General features: G+C 39.8%; 1 long non-coding RNA gene across 1 annotated transcript; it reads left to right on the forward strand.

The window, feature by feature from the left end:
* Positions 1–1,385: 1,385 nt before the first annotated feature.
* Positions 1,386–2,888, forward strand: LOC126626666 (uncharacterized). The gene is made up of 3 exons (XR_007624762.1): positions 1,386–1,856; positions 2,343–2,535; positions 2,746–2,888. It is a non-coding gene; the product is annotated as an uncharacterized LOC126626666 (long non-coding RNA).
* The last annotated feature ends 13,208 nt before the right edge of the window (positions 2,889–16,096 follow it).

The following is a 16,096-nucleotide window of genomic DNA, read 5'->3' on the forward strand; positions in this document are numbered from 1 at the left end:
TCTTATGGAGTTATGAAACTTTTGGAAGATCTTCTAATTGACAATCATATTGTTTTAGAAGTATATATATCATATATATGGGTAATAGATACCATCCAACGAACTAAATCTTATTCGAGTTCGTTCTTCTCCTAATGGAGAAATTCATTATCTTATGATACTATTCTCCTTGATATCTTTCAATAAAACTATTCTAAAGTGTTACCATTCCTTGGATCAAATCTAAGGATGTAAATACTTTAGACGTCTTACTCATCAACTTACATTTCTTGAATTCTTTGAAACCTTTTGCAAAGTATTCGGACTTGTGTTTATTTAAAATAAACTATAGTCCAACCGAGGGTGATCTTCAGTGAATGTCATACAACATGAGTAGTATTATGTTGTGGACAAGTGCCACTAACATCTAAGTGAATTAACCTCAACAACTATGTGATTCTTTATTCTTTCCAAAAGAATAAAGATTCAAACATTTCGCCTCTATACAATTTTAACAAGAAGGTATTGGATCCGGATCTAACGATCCAAAGCATCCATCTATGACCAACTCGTAATTTATGTTTTAGAGGTATCACAACTCAGTTGGGATTAGTCACTACCTTGCAACCTTTTGGGTTTTAAGCATCATTATGTTCTAAACAGTTAACACTACCATATCATCTCTACTATAGAGACAATCAATTAGATTACAATAATCCAATCATTAATTAATAAAGAACAATGTTTTGTCAAACAAAACATTCATCCATCTCTACTATAGTGACGGAATTAAGTTCCTTAAAATTGGAATGTAAAGACAATATTTGGTTTTTCCAATTTCTTTGGTAGTTCATATGAGGAAGTAAGTACTATCTGCTTTCGCAAAGATCTATATTTTATTCACGTTCCGAATGTGAAGCACCTTTTCTTCTCTCATATATCTTCTAATTTTGTGACCAAATCCCCGTAAGAAGTATGCCGAAACACAGATTAGCATGCAATGAACATACATTGAATTTGAACAAAATTTAATATATAAGTGAAGGCATATGCAGTGAACAGACATTGAATTTAAGATTGATAGGGTAGTTAAGCTTCTGCCTTAATTATTCTTTGTCACTCACTTTTGGAATTTAATTCATTGATTTCAAAGTCACTCATGTACTCTGTCTTACTTTATTCACTCATTTTTAGTATGCACCATTGAATTTTTTTGTCATATATTATTCACTCATCTACTACACTAATGTTGAGATTTGGGTATCATTTGTTTTCCCATATGTCCTGTTTTCAAGGGAAATCTAATATATAAATGGATCCAAAAACTCTTGTTGCAGCATATTGAATTTATTCAAATATTGATTCTTTTCCTTCTTTTCACTTCAGTTGTCGTCTTCTTCTTCATTCTTTTTTCAATGGCAAAGCCACATGTTGTTGAGCCTTTTGCTGCTACTGGTCTGGTCCAATTCGAAGGAGTCGGTGGAGCACAATCCTTAGGCCCTTTGGAGGAGCTGAAAAACCAGTCTCGACTCTGCCGACCGAGACATATTCCCAAATATGCTCCAGCTCCATAATGAATCGGACATCGGCCCGGGACACTACTTTCACTCTTTCCTGCTTTCATTTTCAAATTTTTTTGGAATTTTGCGCTGAATTTCATTTAGGTGATTTGTGAAATTTGTTTTTTCTTTTTCTTTTGTTAGGCAGCTTTTGGTGTGCTTGTGAATGTTGATTTGGCGATGGTTTTACAATAACGTCAAGAGGGAAGAGATTCAAAAGATGTTCCCAGTGTAGCTATTTCAGAATTGAAGAGGTTGTTGATGCTTTTGATGCAGAAGTTTTAGCGAGAATGACGGTGAGATGCACACAAGGATCAGGTTAGAGATCTGCATTGTTTGACATTTCTCTGTAAACACTTTTGAGTCTCAAATATATCTCAAATTTGGGGTGTCGGGTATGGGCTGCTAAAGCTGAAAGTTCTTTTGGCTCATACATTAAAGCGGCATGTGCTTTTGGCTCATTTCTGTACAAAAGTTGAATCTTTGAATCTGCTTATTTATGTTTTGAAATGAATGTGTTTGTTGTTCTTCCTACTGGAAGTGTTTCATGTGAAGATTAATCTTTGAATCTGCTTATTCATGTTTTGGGAATGTTAATCTTTTTAATTTTTTCTTTCCAGGACGAAAATATTTAACAAAATGAATTATGACTATAAAGTTAATTGAAGCTCTGAAAAATTTCGTGGTCGAAAAGGATGATAGATTACTGTTGTTTTGTTTTTCCTTCCTATCCAAACTACCTTTGGATTTCTTGATTGTGTGTTTATTTAATATGTTCTATTATAATCATTCCCAGTATAATAGCAGGACCTACTACACGAGCAGGACCAAGTAGCTGACCCTCTACAACAAAATCAGCCCGCTCAGAAACCCTAGCTTAAATGTGGTTCCAGAGCTCAACGACTTGGTCTACAATGGCAACAAAGTCCGAGTCACCGAGCTTCAACGCATCATTCACGACCTCCGAAAGCGGAAATGCTTCTCCCAAGCCTTCCAGGTTTCCATCTTTCTTTCTTACCTTGCAATTTGTGTTATCCCCTATTTGGTTGCTAAGAAAATGAAAGAAAATTGAAAGAATAATCAAAGTAATTAAATTTTAGTAAAAGAAAGTGAGTGAAAGAGGGAATTAGGATTTTTGTTAGTTTATGTGTTTGTTTGTATCATAAATAATTGGAAATTCCTCTGCTTTTGTAATAATGTGTTTTAGGTTGCAGATTTTAGAGTGGATGAATCAGAAGGGGATATACATATTTTCGCCGGTTGAGCATGTCGTGTAGCTGGATTTGATTGGGAAGGCAGAATTTTGCACAAATTGCTGTGAAATAAAGCCAGTTTGAGCATATGCGTCGAATCGTATTGGACATTATTGCATCATGGAGCATGTGATTGCTAGGAAGTTGAAGCTAGGGAGGAAGATTGGGAGTAGGTCTTTCGAAGAACTCTGTTTGTACCATACTTGACCAATCCCGAAACTACTGAGCACTGGTCAACGTTATACCGTCAAGGACCCAGAAGAGTTTCCCTCCAACTAGGAGGCCAATCATAGCACGACACGTGTCGACATCAGAAGCCAATCATAGCGTGACACGTGTCAACATCAGAAGCCAATCATAACATGACACGTGTCAATGTCAAAATGAAACTAGAAACTTTCTTCTATAAATAGAGATCATTCTCTCACAATATTTCCTAATGTTATTTGTACTAAATCATTCACTAGTACTCACAAAATGAGAGCTTGAACCTATGTACTTGTGTAAACCCTTCACAATTAATGAGAACTCCTCCACTCCGTGGACGCAGCCAATCTGGGTGAACCACGTACATCTTGTGTTTGCTTCCCTATCTCTATCCATTTACATACTTATCCACACTAGTGACCGGAGCAATCTAGCGAAGGTCACAAACTTAACATTTTCTGTTGTACCAAAGTCCTCGCTGATTTTGTGCATCAACATTTGGCGCCGTTTGTGGGAATGACACTTACTCCCACTCTCTTCAGCTTTGTCAAGCTAGTTTCCACCATTCGTACACTCTCTTTTGACCAGGCATCCCTCTCCAACATGGGGAGCGAAGGAAGCCACAACACACAGAATGACACCCCTCTTGCACCTAGTGTGAAGAAATGAAAGAAAAAAGGAAAAATGGTTGCTCTTCAAGGTAAAGTCGATAAGCTAGTAGCTCAGAACAACAAGAAGCTCTTTGAGACGCTCCACGAAACTAGGCGTACTCAAACATACGAGCTTGTTGCCCTTATGGATATCAACCATCACGGAGGGCGTCACCTTCCTTCGACATGGGTATCCTTGATGAGGAACGAGCTAATCATCAAAACATTGATCAATGTGAGACTTCTCTCAACCCAGCTGCTTCAACCCGAAGCAGGAGAAGTGGAGGAAGACACCTCATTGCAGAAGGGTTGAAAGGATCCAAAGCCGTTTATCGTGACTGCCGAGACTTCTAAAGCAACATCGAGAGAATCCCCTCCACATATGCTCGAAAATCAATGACCCAAGGGTTTCTAAAAGACTCGGTCCCCTCCCACGACCCAGGCCAGCTGCCAATCTAGGGAAGGAACGATAAGTCCCAGAGGAACATGAAGGTATAGGGGACTCTGAGGTATTCCGACAGACTCGCCCAAGAAGTCAGTACGGCGAGTCCAAGGAAAAATCACACGCCCTTGCTCAAACTTTCCTACTTCCAAGAGGCGATGGAGACTTACGAAAGAAAATCCCAGTGCTACATGACTCCACTCAAGACCCTCTTGTCCTACGGCTCCTTGAGGAAGTAAACAAGTTGAAGGCCGAACGTCAAGCCGAGATACCTGACTGGAACCAACCCAGGCCTAGCCCTTTCACAAGGAGGATCCTCGACACCCCCCTTTAAGTAAAGACAAAACAAAAGCTTGGTTTACAACTCTATACTGGAAGGGAAGACCCAATTGAACACTTTAACCTCTTTGAGTCCACCATGGCATATTCGGATGCACACCGACGAATAGCGATGTCTTCTCTTCCTCTCCACCCTTTCTGGCGGAGCCCTAAACTGGTATTGTCGTCTTCCACCTGAGATAGTAGACTCATTTGAGGAACTGAGGAAACTGTTTGTCTCTCAACACATCTTCCAGACCTATCGCTAGCATTCTGCAGATGACTTGTACACTATTCGCCAGAAGCCAGACGAGTCACTACGAGAGTATGCCAGTCGTTTCAACCATGAGTATTTTCGCTGCACTGAGGCAGATGACAAGACCACTCTCAAGGCCTTCACAGCAAGCCTACGTAATTGTTTCTTCAAGTACATGATCAATGCCAACACTTGGAAGACTTACTCTGAGGTGATGGCACAGGCTTACAACCATGCCTCCGCCGAGGCAATGACATATTAAGGGAAACCCCCCACAACCACCCATTATCAGCAAGTAGGGAGTGGAAGCCAAATCCAACCAAATGAGAAGACCTTGACCTTCCAAACGGCAGCAGTGCCTCCCCTTGCCTTACTTATTACTTTGCCAGGTCAACAGACATATCAATCTTAGGGCAAAAGGAAAGGTTTTCATCCTCACCAGTCTCATTTTAGTAAAAGGAGTAAGGGACACTACCGCGATAGCCAAGGGTATCTCCATGATAATCCTCGACATCAGGTAGTCAACACAGTAAGTCAAGCACGTGTCAGGACAGCCCCTACCCTAAGGTATGAGGCATACACACCTTTGAACGCCACATGCGTGGCCATTTACCCCAGCATAGCACACCTGATACCGAACCCAAAGCCAAGGCACCTGGATTACATGCCCACGAAGAACAGGGGCACGTTTTGCTGCTACCACGAGCATAACAACCATGACGGCGAGAAGTGTATCACCCTTCGTGATCATATTGAAGCTTTGGCACGTGAAAGAAAAATTGATCAATTCCTCCTTCACCCTCCAAGGGGTAACCGTAACCAACGCCAAGTGAATGTGATATATTCCATAAGTGGTGGCACACCATATCTAATCTTCCAACAGGGCCATGAAAAATAGCGAACGAGTTTTAAAGTCTGGCCACCAAGTGTTTCACATGGAAGACATCAGGGGAGGTAAGCATCAAAAGCCTAACTGGGATCCAATATGTTTCTACCCTGAGGAAGAAACAGGTATCATCTATCCTCATAATGACCCACTGATCGTGGAAGCTCACATAACTTTGAAGTACGACGAATCCTGGTAGAGACGGGGGCTTCGGTCAATATCATGTTCGCTGAAGCTTTCAAGGCACTTAATGTAGCTGAACACTTGCTCGATCGCTCGATTTCCCCTCTAATAAGCTTCTCCGGTGATATCGTGCAACCTTTGGGGAGCATACACTTACCTTTCACCATTGGTACAGGCCCTTACATAGCTACCATTACCACTAACTTCCTGGTGGTTGATTACCCAACGACATACAATGTCATCTTCAGACGCACAGGTATCAATGATCTCAAGGCCATGGTATCCACACATATGTTGTTGATGAAATTTCCAACCCCCTATGGCAATGGTTACATCAGAGGAGATCAACTTAGTGCACGATCATGTTACAACACTTTGGTCAAGCAACAGCACCTGCCTGTGCCCAAGGAAACCCTTTCTATACATGACCAAGTCATAAAGACCAACCCAGGCAGAAATTGTCCTTAGGGAAATACATGAAGGAGTCTGCACACAAGGCTTTTCGCCAAAGATATTATTGGCCAACACTCCACCAAGATGCCATCAAAATATCCCGCTCATGTGATAAGTGTCAACACTACGCAACTATTCCTCACTCCCCTCCCAAGCCGCTCACTCCTATGATCAGCCCTTAGCCCTTTGCCCAATGAGGACTTGATTTGATCGGCCCAATGCCTGCAAAGAAGGTTAAGGTTCGCTATGCAATCGTTGCAGTTGACTACTTCACAAAGTGGGCCGAAGTAGAACCCTTGGCAACCATTACTAAGACAAAAATAGAAGACTTCATATGGAAGAACATCCTTTGCAGATTCGACATTCCCAATACGATAGTCATTGACAACGGGCGACAGTTCGACAACAATAAGTTTAGAATGTTTTGCTCTAAGTTCAACATCAACTTATGTTTTGCCTCCCCAACTCATCCCCAGTCTAATGGACAAGTTGAAGCCATCAACAAAATAATCAAGCAAACTTTGAAAACCAGCTTGGACAAGGCTAAAGGTTGTTGGCCAGAATTTGTACCCAAGTTTTTTGTTCATACCGCACTTCGTATCAAACATCAACAGGAGAAACCCCATTCTCACTTGCCTTTGGTACAAAGGCAGTTGTCCTAGTTGAGCTTGAGCAAGCAACGTTTCGAGTCCAGAACTACGTGCAAAGCGAAAATGACAAACAACTTACCCTTAACTTAGATCTAGTCGAGGAACACAGAAACCAAGCTCACTTGAGGAATGTCGCCTACAAGCAACGCATCTCCAACTACTATGACTTAAGGGTCAAACCTCGTTCTTTCAAAGTGGGGGACTGGGTATTGAAGAAAAGATTACTCTGTGACATAGTCCCGAGTGAAGGAACACTTAGTCCAAACTGGGATGAACCGTTTGAAGTTGTTGGCATCAATCGCCCTGGCTTCTACAAGCTTAGAAGCTCTGATGGCAAGACCCTTGGCCATCCATGGAACACTGATCACTTGAAGTACTATTACAAGTAAACTCACATTGTACAAGTGTTAAGCTTCAGCCGTTCGGCATCCTATGTAACGAAGAGCTTCATCAAAGGAGTTCAACCACAATTCTCAAAAGCTTCACACATTCTTAATCAAGACAGTGTGAAGCAAAACCAATTTATGGTGCCAACAAGAGCTTCATCAAAGGAGTTCAACCACAATTCTCAAAAGTTTCACATTCTTGATCAAGACAGTGTGAAGCAAAACTAATTTATGGTGCCAACAAAAGCTTCATCAATGGAGGGCAACTACAATTCTCAAACCTTCCAAGCAAATTCAATTTATATGGTTCATCCAAACATTCGACTACTACAAGGTGTGGCTTGCATCACAATCTCTTGCTCAACAGTGTGGAAGCAAAAGGAAATTCAACAAAGCTTCATCAATGGAGGACAACTACAAATTCTCAAAAGCTTCACACTATCTTGATCAAGATAGTGTGAAGCAAAATCAATTCATGGTACCCAACAAAAGCTTCAACTCCAAAGCTTCACCTACAAAGCTTCGACTCCAAAGCATCTACAAAACTTCAACTCCAAAGCTTCACCAACAAAAGCTTCATCAATGGATGACAACTACAAATTCTCAAAAGCTTCACACTATCTTGATCAAGATAGTGTGAAGCAAAATCAATTCATGGTACCCAACAAAAGCTTCAACTCCAAAGCTTCACCTACAAAGCTTCAACTCCAAAGCTTCACCTACAGAAGCTTCAACATAAAAGCTTCACCCACAAAAGCTTCAAAACAAAAGCTTCACCTACAAAAGCTTGACCCGCAAAAGCTTGACCTACAAAAGCTTCACCTACTAAAGCTTCACCTACAAAAGTTTCACCCACAAAAGCTTGACCCACAAAAGCTTGACCTACAAAAGCATCACCCACAAAAGCTTCACCTACAAAAGCTTCAACCACAAAAGCTTCACCCACAAAAGCTTCACCCACAAAAGCTTCACCCACAAAAGCTTCACCCACAAAAGCTTTACCCACAAAAGCTTCACCCACAAAAGCTTCACCTACGAAGCTTCAACACAAAAGCTTCACCTACAAAAGCTTCACACTATCTTGACCACAAAAGCTTTACCTACAAAAGCTTTACCCACAAAAGCTTCACCCACAAAAGCTTCATGATAGACGCATATTTATGCGACTTAGTTAACTAGTTTTCTTGCATTTACGTTATTAGTTCTTAGTTATTTTAGTACTTTAAGCTATTTTCGTGTGTTTGTAGGTCCAAAGGGCTAAGGTAGCAAGAAAGTGCATTTTGGTGCATTTTGGAGCAGTTTTGAGCTTGGAATGGATTACATATGATATGAGCAAGATGGATGGACGAATTTGAAGTCAAATGAGGATAGAAACATGCTAAAAATGTGGTGAAACAAATACAAAGTGCAAGAAGAGATAAATTTCTAGAAGGATTGGCCAAAACTTCACTAAAAACCATGCATACCTCATAAAATTCATCAATGCCGTGGCCTTCCCTTTGTTTCACTTCCACCAGATTTTTTAGTGATGATGCAATGCCTATCTCACCATGACATGTGAATGGATGATGCAATGCTTAAATCACCATGACATGTGAGTGGATGATGCAATGCTTAAATCACCATGACATGTGAATGGATGACTCAATACCTAACCCACCAACAATTCCCACTCTTTGCCATGCTCACCTACTCAATTCCACCAAAATTTTGTGTTAAACAAGTCCATCCTCTTCCTATAAATACCATGGTAGCAACCTCATTCAAATCATCAAAAAATTAACCATTCTCCAAGCCTTTCCTTGCCTCTCCTACATATCTAAACCCCTTCCCATCCATTCCTCAAAATAACCAACCCTTCAACATCATTCCAACCTTGTTGTTGCGGCAAAGAGAAGGAGAAAAGTCCTTGGACGCGCTTGCTATCCAACATGGATCGTTGGAACGTTTAGGTGCTTTCTTTCCTTTGTTTTTTCAATGTTTAAATTTGTTTATCTTTGTTTTGTAATAATGAGGAACTAAAACCCCCTTAGCTAGGGGGGAATTCGAAACACATGTCCTTGCTTGCAATATGATTTAATTACTTTTAATTGCGTTTCATAAGTTATGAATTCAATTTACTTATCCGTTCATATAAAAACTGATTTATGTATGTTGATTGAGGGTCGACACTTAGTTTGCATGCATGAATTTGATGCTAGAATATAAGGGAGTTTCACCTAATTGTCATGAACTTATATTCACAAGTAGTGAAGGTTGCTAGTCACAATCGCGTTAAGTAAAATCTTGGCAAGAGTAACATGCGTATTCCATAGTTATGAATGCCTCGTCAATGCTTATGATTTTCATAGAACTTAATGATTCTTGCTTGTATCTCTATTATGCAATTCATGTAGGGAACTTGTGAAGAATGCTTTGGGTTGTCGTATGCAATCATCCAACTCAATAAAAGTAGGAAAATCTGAGGGTTAATTTAAGCGTACCTAATTAACTTGGGGCATTGAGAATTAATAAGTTATTGAAATGCAATTGGAAATCATTTTGTATGCAAGCGAGACATGTGTGGAGAAGAACCCCTTAGCTAGCCTTCCATCCATTTATTTAAACCAAATTCGTTTTAAAACTTGTTTTGTTTTCCAAAGTTTATGTTTTGTTTCTAAATTCATCAAATCCAAATCCCCCTTTACTTTTAAAGTCTTTTATTTACATTTATAACTTTGTTTTTATGTTTTTTTGAGAGGATTTAGCAAGCCCTCCTAATCCCCGGCCTAGAACGATACCCTACTTACATCTATACTACAATTGTCAAAAAGAGGGTTTAATTTGTGTGTCAAGTAATTTTCACATCAAATTTTGGCGCCGTTGCCGGGGATTAGCAAAATTGCTAATCCCTTGTGTTTTTGCCGTGTGTTTTTAGTGTAATTTACCTAGTTTTCTTATTTTGTTTTGTTTTCTTGGTTTAGGTACTAGTGCATGACGCGGAGTTCTCAAACTGTGCATATCTTGGACTTTAACTCCAATTTTGAACGTGATTTGAGAAGGAAGAGGAGGCATCCCGAACCTAGTGAACCTAGTTCAAGTTCAGAGGCCGAATCTGAGTTTGAAGAAGTGAAAGAAGAAGTTATGGCAGCAGACAATCGGACCATTAAAGAGCTTTCGGCCTCGGGGTTGACCAATGCCGCACCATTATGCATTCAATACCCCGCGGCTGCCCTAGGCAAGACCGATGAATTCGAGTTGAAGTCAAGCTTGTTGCACCACATTCCAAAATACCATGGGCTTTCCATGGAAGAGCCCAACAAGCATCTCAAGGAATTCGAGGTTGTTTGTTCGAGCATGACACCCATAAATGTTGACGGGAACATTCTGATGATGAAGGCTTTTCCATTCTCACTTTTGGAAAGGGCGAAGGATTGGCTTTACGAGTTAGCACCCAGAACGGTTACATCTTGGGATAGTATGAAAAGAGCTTTCTTGGAGAAGTTTTTCCCAACTTCAAGAGTCATTCTCTTGAGGAAACGGATTAGTGGCATCCAACAAGATCAAGGTGAATCGTTTCCTTCTTATTATGAACGTTTTAAATCACTTGTTGCTTCTTGTCCACAGCATCAAATGAAGGAGGAGCTGCTCATTCAATACTTCTACAAAGGACTCCTTTCCATGGAACGCCAAATGCTTGATGCCTCGGCGGGAGGTGCTTTGGTGGATAAAACTCCGGAGGCTGCAAAAGTTCTAATTGCCAACCGAGCACATAATGCACAACAATACGAAGGTGTTGGACAAAGAGAACCCCCACGACATCAAGTTAATGAGGTAAGTTCAACTTCCGATCTTCATTCGCAATTAGCTAATCTTACTTCTCTTGTGTCTCAGATGGCCGAGGGCATGAAGATGCAAGGACCAAATGTATGTGGCGTATGTTCCATCCAAGGACATGCCTCTGAAAAGTGTCCACAGTTGATTGAAAATGGGGGATGGGAAAGCGCCCATGCAATTGGGTTTCAAGGTCAAAACCAACCAAGGAATGATCCATATTCAAACACATATAATCCTAGTTGGAGAGACCACCCAAATTTCAAGTGGAGGGAGCCCCAACAACCTCAAAACCAAGGAGGCTTTAGGCAACAACCCCCGGGGTTCTTCACCAAACCCTACGACCCACCTCAAAATCAGTCCCAATCCGGCCCAAGTACTTCAGGTATGTCTCTTGACAATGATGCACTTCTTAAGATACTAACTAAGTTGTCTAATGGGCAGGAAAATCAAGCTAAGGCTATGCAAAATCAAGACCAAAGGATGGACGAGTTGGAGAAGCAAGTGGGGCAAATTGCCGAGTTTATGGGGCAGTTTCGTGAACATGGAAAGCTCCCTAGTTCAACCATTGCGAATCCCAAAGGAGGATTTGAAACCGCCAAGGCCATCACGTTGAGAAGTGGTAGGCAAGTTAAGGTTGATCCAAACTCATCAAAATCAAGTCAAATAGAGGATGAAAAGTTGCTGCAAGAAGAAGAACATGGAGCCCAACCCACGGCAAGGGTAGAACCACCCTTACCGCAACCACAACATGCCCCTAAACCATCTCAACTCGTCAAGGTAAGTCCAAATTCGAATTCTTCTAGTTCCTTTCCACTAAATGTGCCCTTTCCTGGCAGGTTTTTGCAATGCAAGAAAGAAGAGGAGGAAAAAGATGTTCTAGAGACATTTAGGAAAGTTCAAGTCAACATACCCCTTTTGGATGCAATCAAGCAAATTCCGAAGTATGCAAAGTTCTTGAAAAAGCTTTGTACAACAAGGAAACGGATTCGGGAGAAAGAGGTAGTACATGTAAGTGATAATGTCTCTGCACTGTTGCAAAGAAAGCTACCGCCTAAATGCAAAGATCCAGGTAGTTTCACTATCCCTTGCGTAATTGGTAATACAAGGTTTGAACATGCCATGCTAGATTTAGGTGCTTCTATTAATGTCATGCCATATTCTGTTTATGCATCGATGAATCTAGGAGAGCTTAAAAATGATGGTGTTATTATCCAATTAGCCGATCGATCTAATGCATATCCGAAAGGTGTTTTGGAGGATGTTTTGGTGCAGGTGATTTGATTTTTCCTGCAGATTTTTATGTGCTTGACATGGAAGATTCAGCACACTCTCCATCATCACCACTCTTACTTGGACGACCTTTCATGAAAACAGCTCAAACCAAGATTGATGTAGCCAAAGGAGAAGTAACCATGGCATTTGGTGGTGATATGATTTGTTTTAAAATTCCTGAATCCATTGAGACTCCTAATGTTGTTCGTTCTTGTTGTGTTATTGATACAATAGAAAAGATAGGGACGGATCATTCAGCCCCTAACACAAAGTTTGCTTCAAGAACAATACAAGATGAGGGAATTGGAGTAGAGCACAAGGACCCCGTGGCCACTGCCCTTAAAACACCCAATTTGACCGAGAGCACCAAGGGGGAGAAAGTTCATGTTGCTGCCACTTCATCACAACGCCAAGGTAAGGCACCTAATCCAAATCCAATTCCCATTAAAATTAAGAAATGGTTCCCTACTTGGGTGCAGGTACCCGAGCATATCCCGGATGGTGGGCGAATTCACATGGATTGTAGGATGCTCAATGGCCCAGTCAAGGAGAATTACTATCCCATTCCATTCAAGGACCCAAAGCATGAAGTGGTTCGAAGGACAAGGCGTAAAGGAAACACCCCGCCAGACCGTGGGGTTCCATAACCCTTCAAAGAAGCATCGTCCGGCTGCAAGACGTTAAAGAAAGCGCTACTTGGGAGGCAACCCATGCAATTCAACAAAGGAAGCTCGAGGAATCACTCCAATTCCAGATTTGCATTCCTAAACCCTTCTCTTTGTTGAATCTTTCTAATCTGCCTATTTAGTTGTTTTAGTTGCTGTTTGTGTGTTTCTTTTTGTTTAGTGTGATTTTATGCTTGAAACATTGAGGACAATGTTTGATTTAAGTGTGGGGGGTAACTAAGTGTTTTTGGTGCAAATTCGTGGGATTTTATCACCCTTAACTTAAAGACTTGTTCCTTGCTGTTTTTAAGTGTTTTTAAGTTGTTTTGATGTGTTTTAGTGTGTTTTGAAGTAAAAATCCGAAAATCACATAAAAATTTGAAAAATTTGTTTTAAAAACCCAAAGAGGGTTGTTTTTGTGTGGTTGTTTGTGTCGTAGGGTACCTTCCAACACAATAATGAGGATTCGATTTGTAATTGCATGACGGTTAAAGAAAGTTATAAACATGGATAAAAGTTTGATTTACTCTTTGGTTTATGCTTGGTTGTGGTTATAACTTATGAATTCACATAAAGGAAAAATTAGTTTTTGTAACATGCTTGAAGGAAGTAACTCAAACTAACGCTACAACCTTGTGAGACTTGAGCCTAAACGTTTATTTGGAGAGTTAATAATCTGTGAACTTGTTGCTTTCTTAAGTCGTTGCATGATCTCATTATTCTTTGCTTGGTTGCTACTTAGAAGGCGTGTCATCATTTAGTTCCAAATGCTAGAACTCATGCCCAATTCATTCAAAGCATGTTATTGATTTGCATAACACATATTCAAGATAAAGTTGTGTAGTGACCACCACCATAGCCAAAAAGCCGTAAAACCCTACTCCATTATATGTTTAGGTGTTAACCCCATTGAGCCTTGTTTAGCCTTTTCTTTGTTAACCCACATCATCCTCACCTAGCCTAGATTAGGACTATCCATACCCTCGTTCTTAAAGTATAGTAAGCATGATTCAAATTGAATTCCTTTGTGGCAGAAACCAAGTGTGGGGGAAATTTTTATTTTGTGAATTGTGTGCCATAGGCACGGGTAGAAAGAAAAGAAAAGAAAAGAAAAAAAAAATTGAAAAAAAAAAAAAAAAAAAAGTTGTGAAAAGAATTCAGAGTGTTGAAGTAAGGGTCCAAAACAATAAATTCGGCCCTAAAAAGTTGTTTAAATCTTCCCCTTGTGTTTTAAAGTTAATTTCTGCAATCTAAGTGAATTCTAAGTCTCAATTTTACTACTTTGCTTACTAACGCTTGAAGAACGTTTGTTTTCCCTATCCTTTCTTTGTTAAACCAATACCTCAAGCCCCGTTACAACCCTTAACTTCTATCTTGAGTGTTATGTGCTTCAATTTGTGGAGTTTGAATTTGGTATGAGCATATGGTGTCATTGGTTCTCGAATCTAAGTAGTAGCATTCCATTCATGAGATCGAATCTAAACATGCTTATTAACTCCGGAAATTGCATTCTTTGTGATACTTATATGTGAGCATTCGTTTTTATATCCACATCAATTCTCTCACATATAACTAGTATAGGGTGTGTAGTTAGAAAATCTGAGTGAAAATAGAGTGCATATCTTGTAAGGATTGAGGGAATTCTCTAAGGCATGTTACTACATTCAAAACATTGTTTTAATTGGTTAATTGTGAACTAGTATGTAGTGACTATGATTAAGTATGTGCTTAAGTGTTAAATTAACTCAAATCTGTGAGAATGATAATCCTTAACATGTCATGTGCATTGGAAATCCCTAAAGCAAACGTTGGAAGGTTTAGGTTATGTTGGTTTTGTTTTGTTTTATTTATTTGTTTTGCTCGAGGACTAGCAAAAACTAAGTGTGGGGGAATTTGATAGACGCATATTTATGCGACTTAGTTAACTAGTTTTCTTGCATTTACGTTATTAGTTCTTAGTTATTTTAGTACTTTAAGCTATTTTCGTGTGTTTGTAGGTCCAAAGGGCTAAGGTAGCAAGAAAGTGCATTTTGGTGCATTTTGGAGCAGTTTTGAGCTTGGAATGGATTACATATGATATGAGCAAGATGGATGGACGAATTTGAAGTCAAATGAGGATAGAAACATGCTAAAAATGTGGTGAAACAAATACAAAGTGCAAGAAGAGATAAATTTCTAGAAGGATTGGCCAAAACTTCACTAAAAACCATGCATACCTCATAAAATTCATCAATGCCGTGGCCTTCCCTTTGTTTCACTTCCACCAGATTTTTTAGTGATGATGCAATGCCTATCTCACCATGACATGTGAGTGGATGATGCAATGCTTAAATCACCATGACATGTGAGTGGATGATGCAATGCTTAAATCACCATGACATGTGAATGGATGACTCAATACCTAACCCACCAACAATTCCCACTCTTTGCCATGCTCACCTACTCAATTCCACCAAAATTTTGTGTTAAACAAGTCCATCCTCTTCCTATAAATACCATGGTAGCAACCTCATTCAAATCATCAAAAAATTAACCATTCTCCAAGCCTTTCCTTGCCTCTCCTACATATCTAAACCCCTTCCCATCCATTCCTCAAAATAACCAACCCTTCAACATCATTCCAACCTTGTTGTTGCGGCAAAGAGAAGGAGAAAAGTCCTTGGACGCGCTTGCTATCCAACATGGATCGTTGGAACGTTTAGGTGCTTTCTTTCCTTTGTTTTTTCAATGTTTAAATTTGTTTATCTTTGTTTTGTAATAATGAGGAACTAAAACCCCCTTAGCTAGGGGGGAATTCGAAACACATGTCCTTGCTTGCAATATGATTTAATTACTTTTAATTGCGTTTCATAAGTTATGAATTCAATTTACTTATCCGTTCATATAAAAACTGATTTATGTATGTTGATTGAGGGTCGACACTTAGTTTGCATGCATGAATTTGATGCTAGAATATAAGGGAGTTTCACCTAATTGTCATGAACTTATATTCACAAGTAGTGAAGGTTGCTAGTCACAATCGCGTTAAGTAAAATCTTGGCAAGAGTAACATGCGTATTCCATAGTTATGAATGCCTCGTCAATGCTTATGATTTTCATAGAACTTAATGATTCTTGCTTG

Source organism: Malus sylvestris, chromosome 6 (assembly GCF_916048215.2).
Source record: "Malus sylvestris chromosome 6, drMalSylv7.2, whole genome shotgun sequence".
NCBI lineage: Eukaryota > Viridiplantae > Streptophyta > Magnoliopsida > Rosales > Rosaceae > Malus > Malus sylvestris.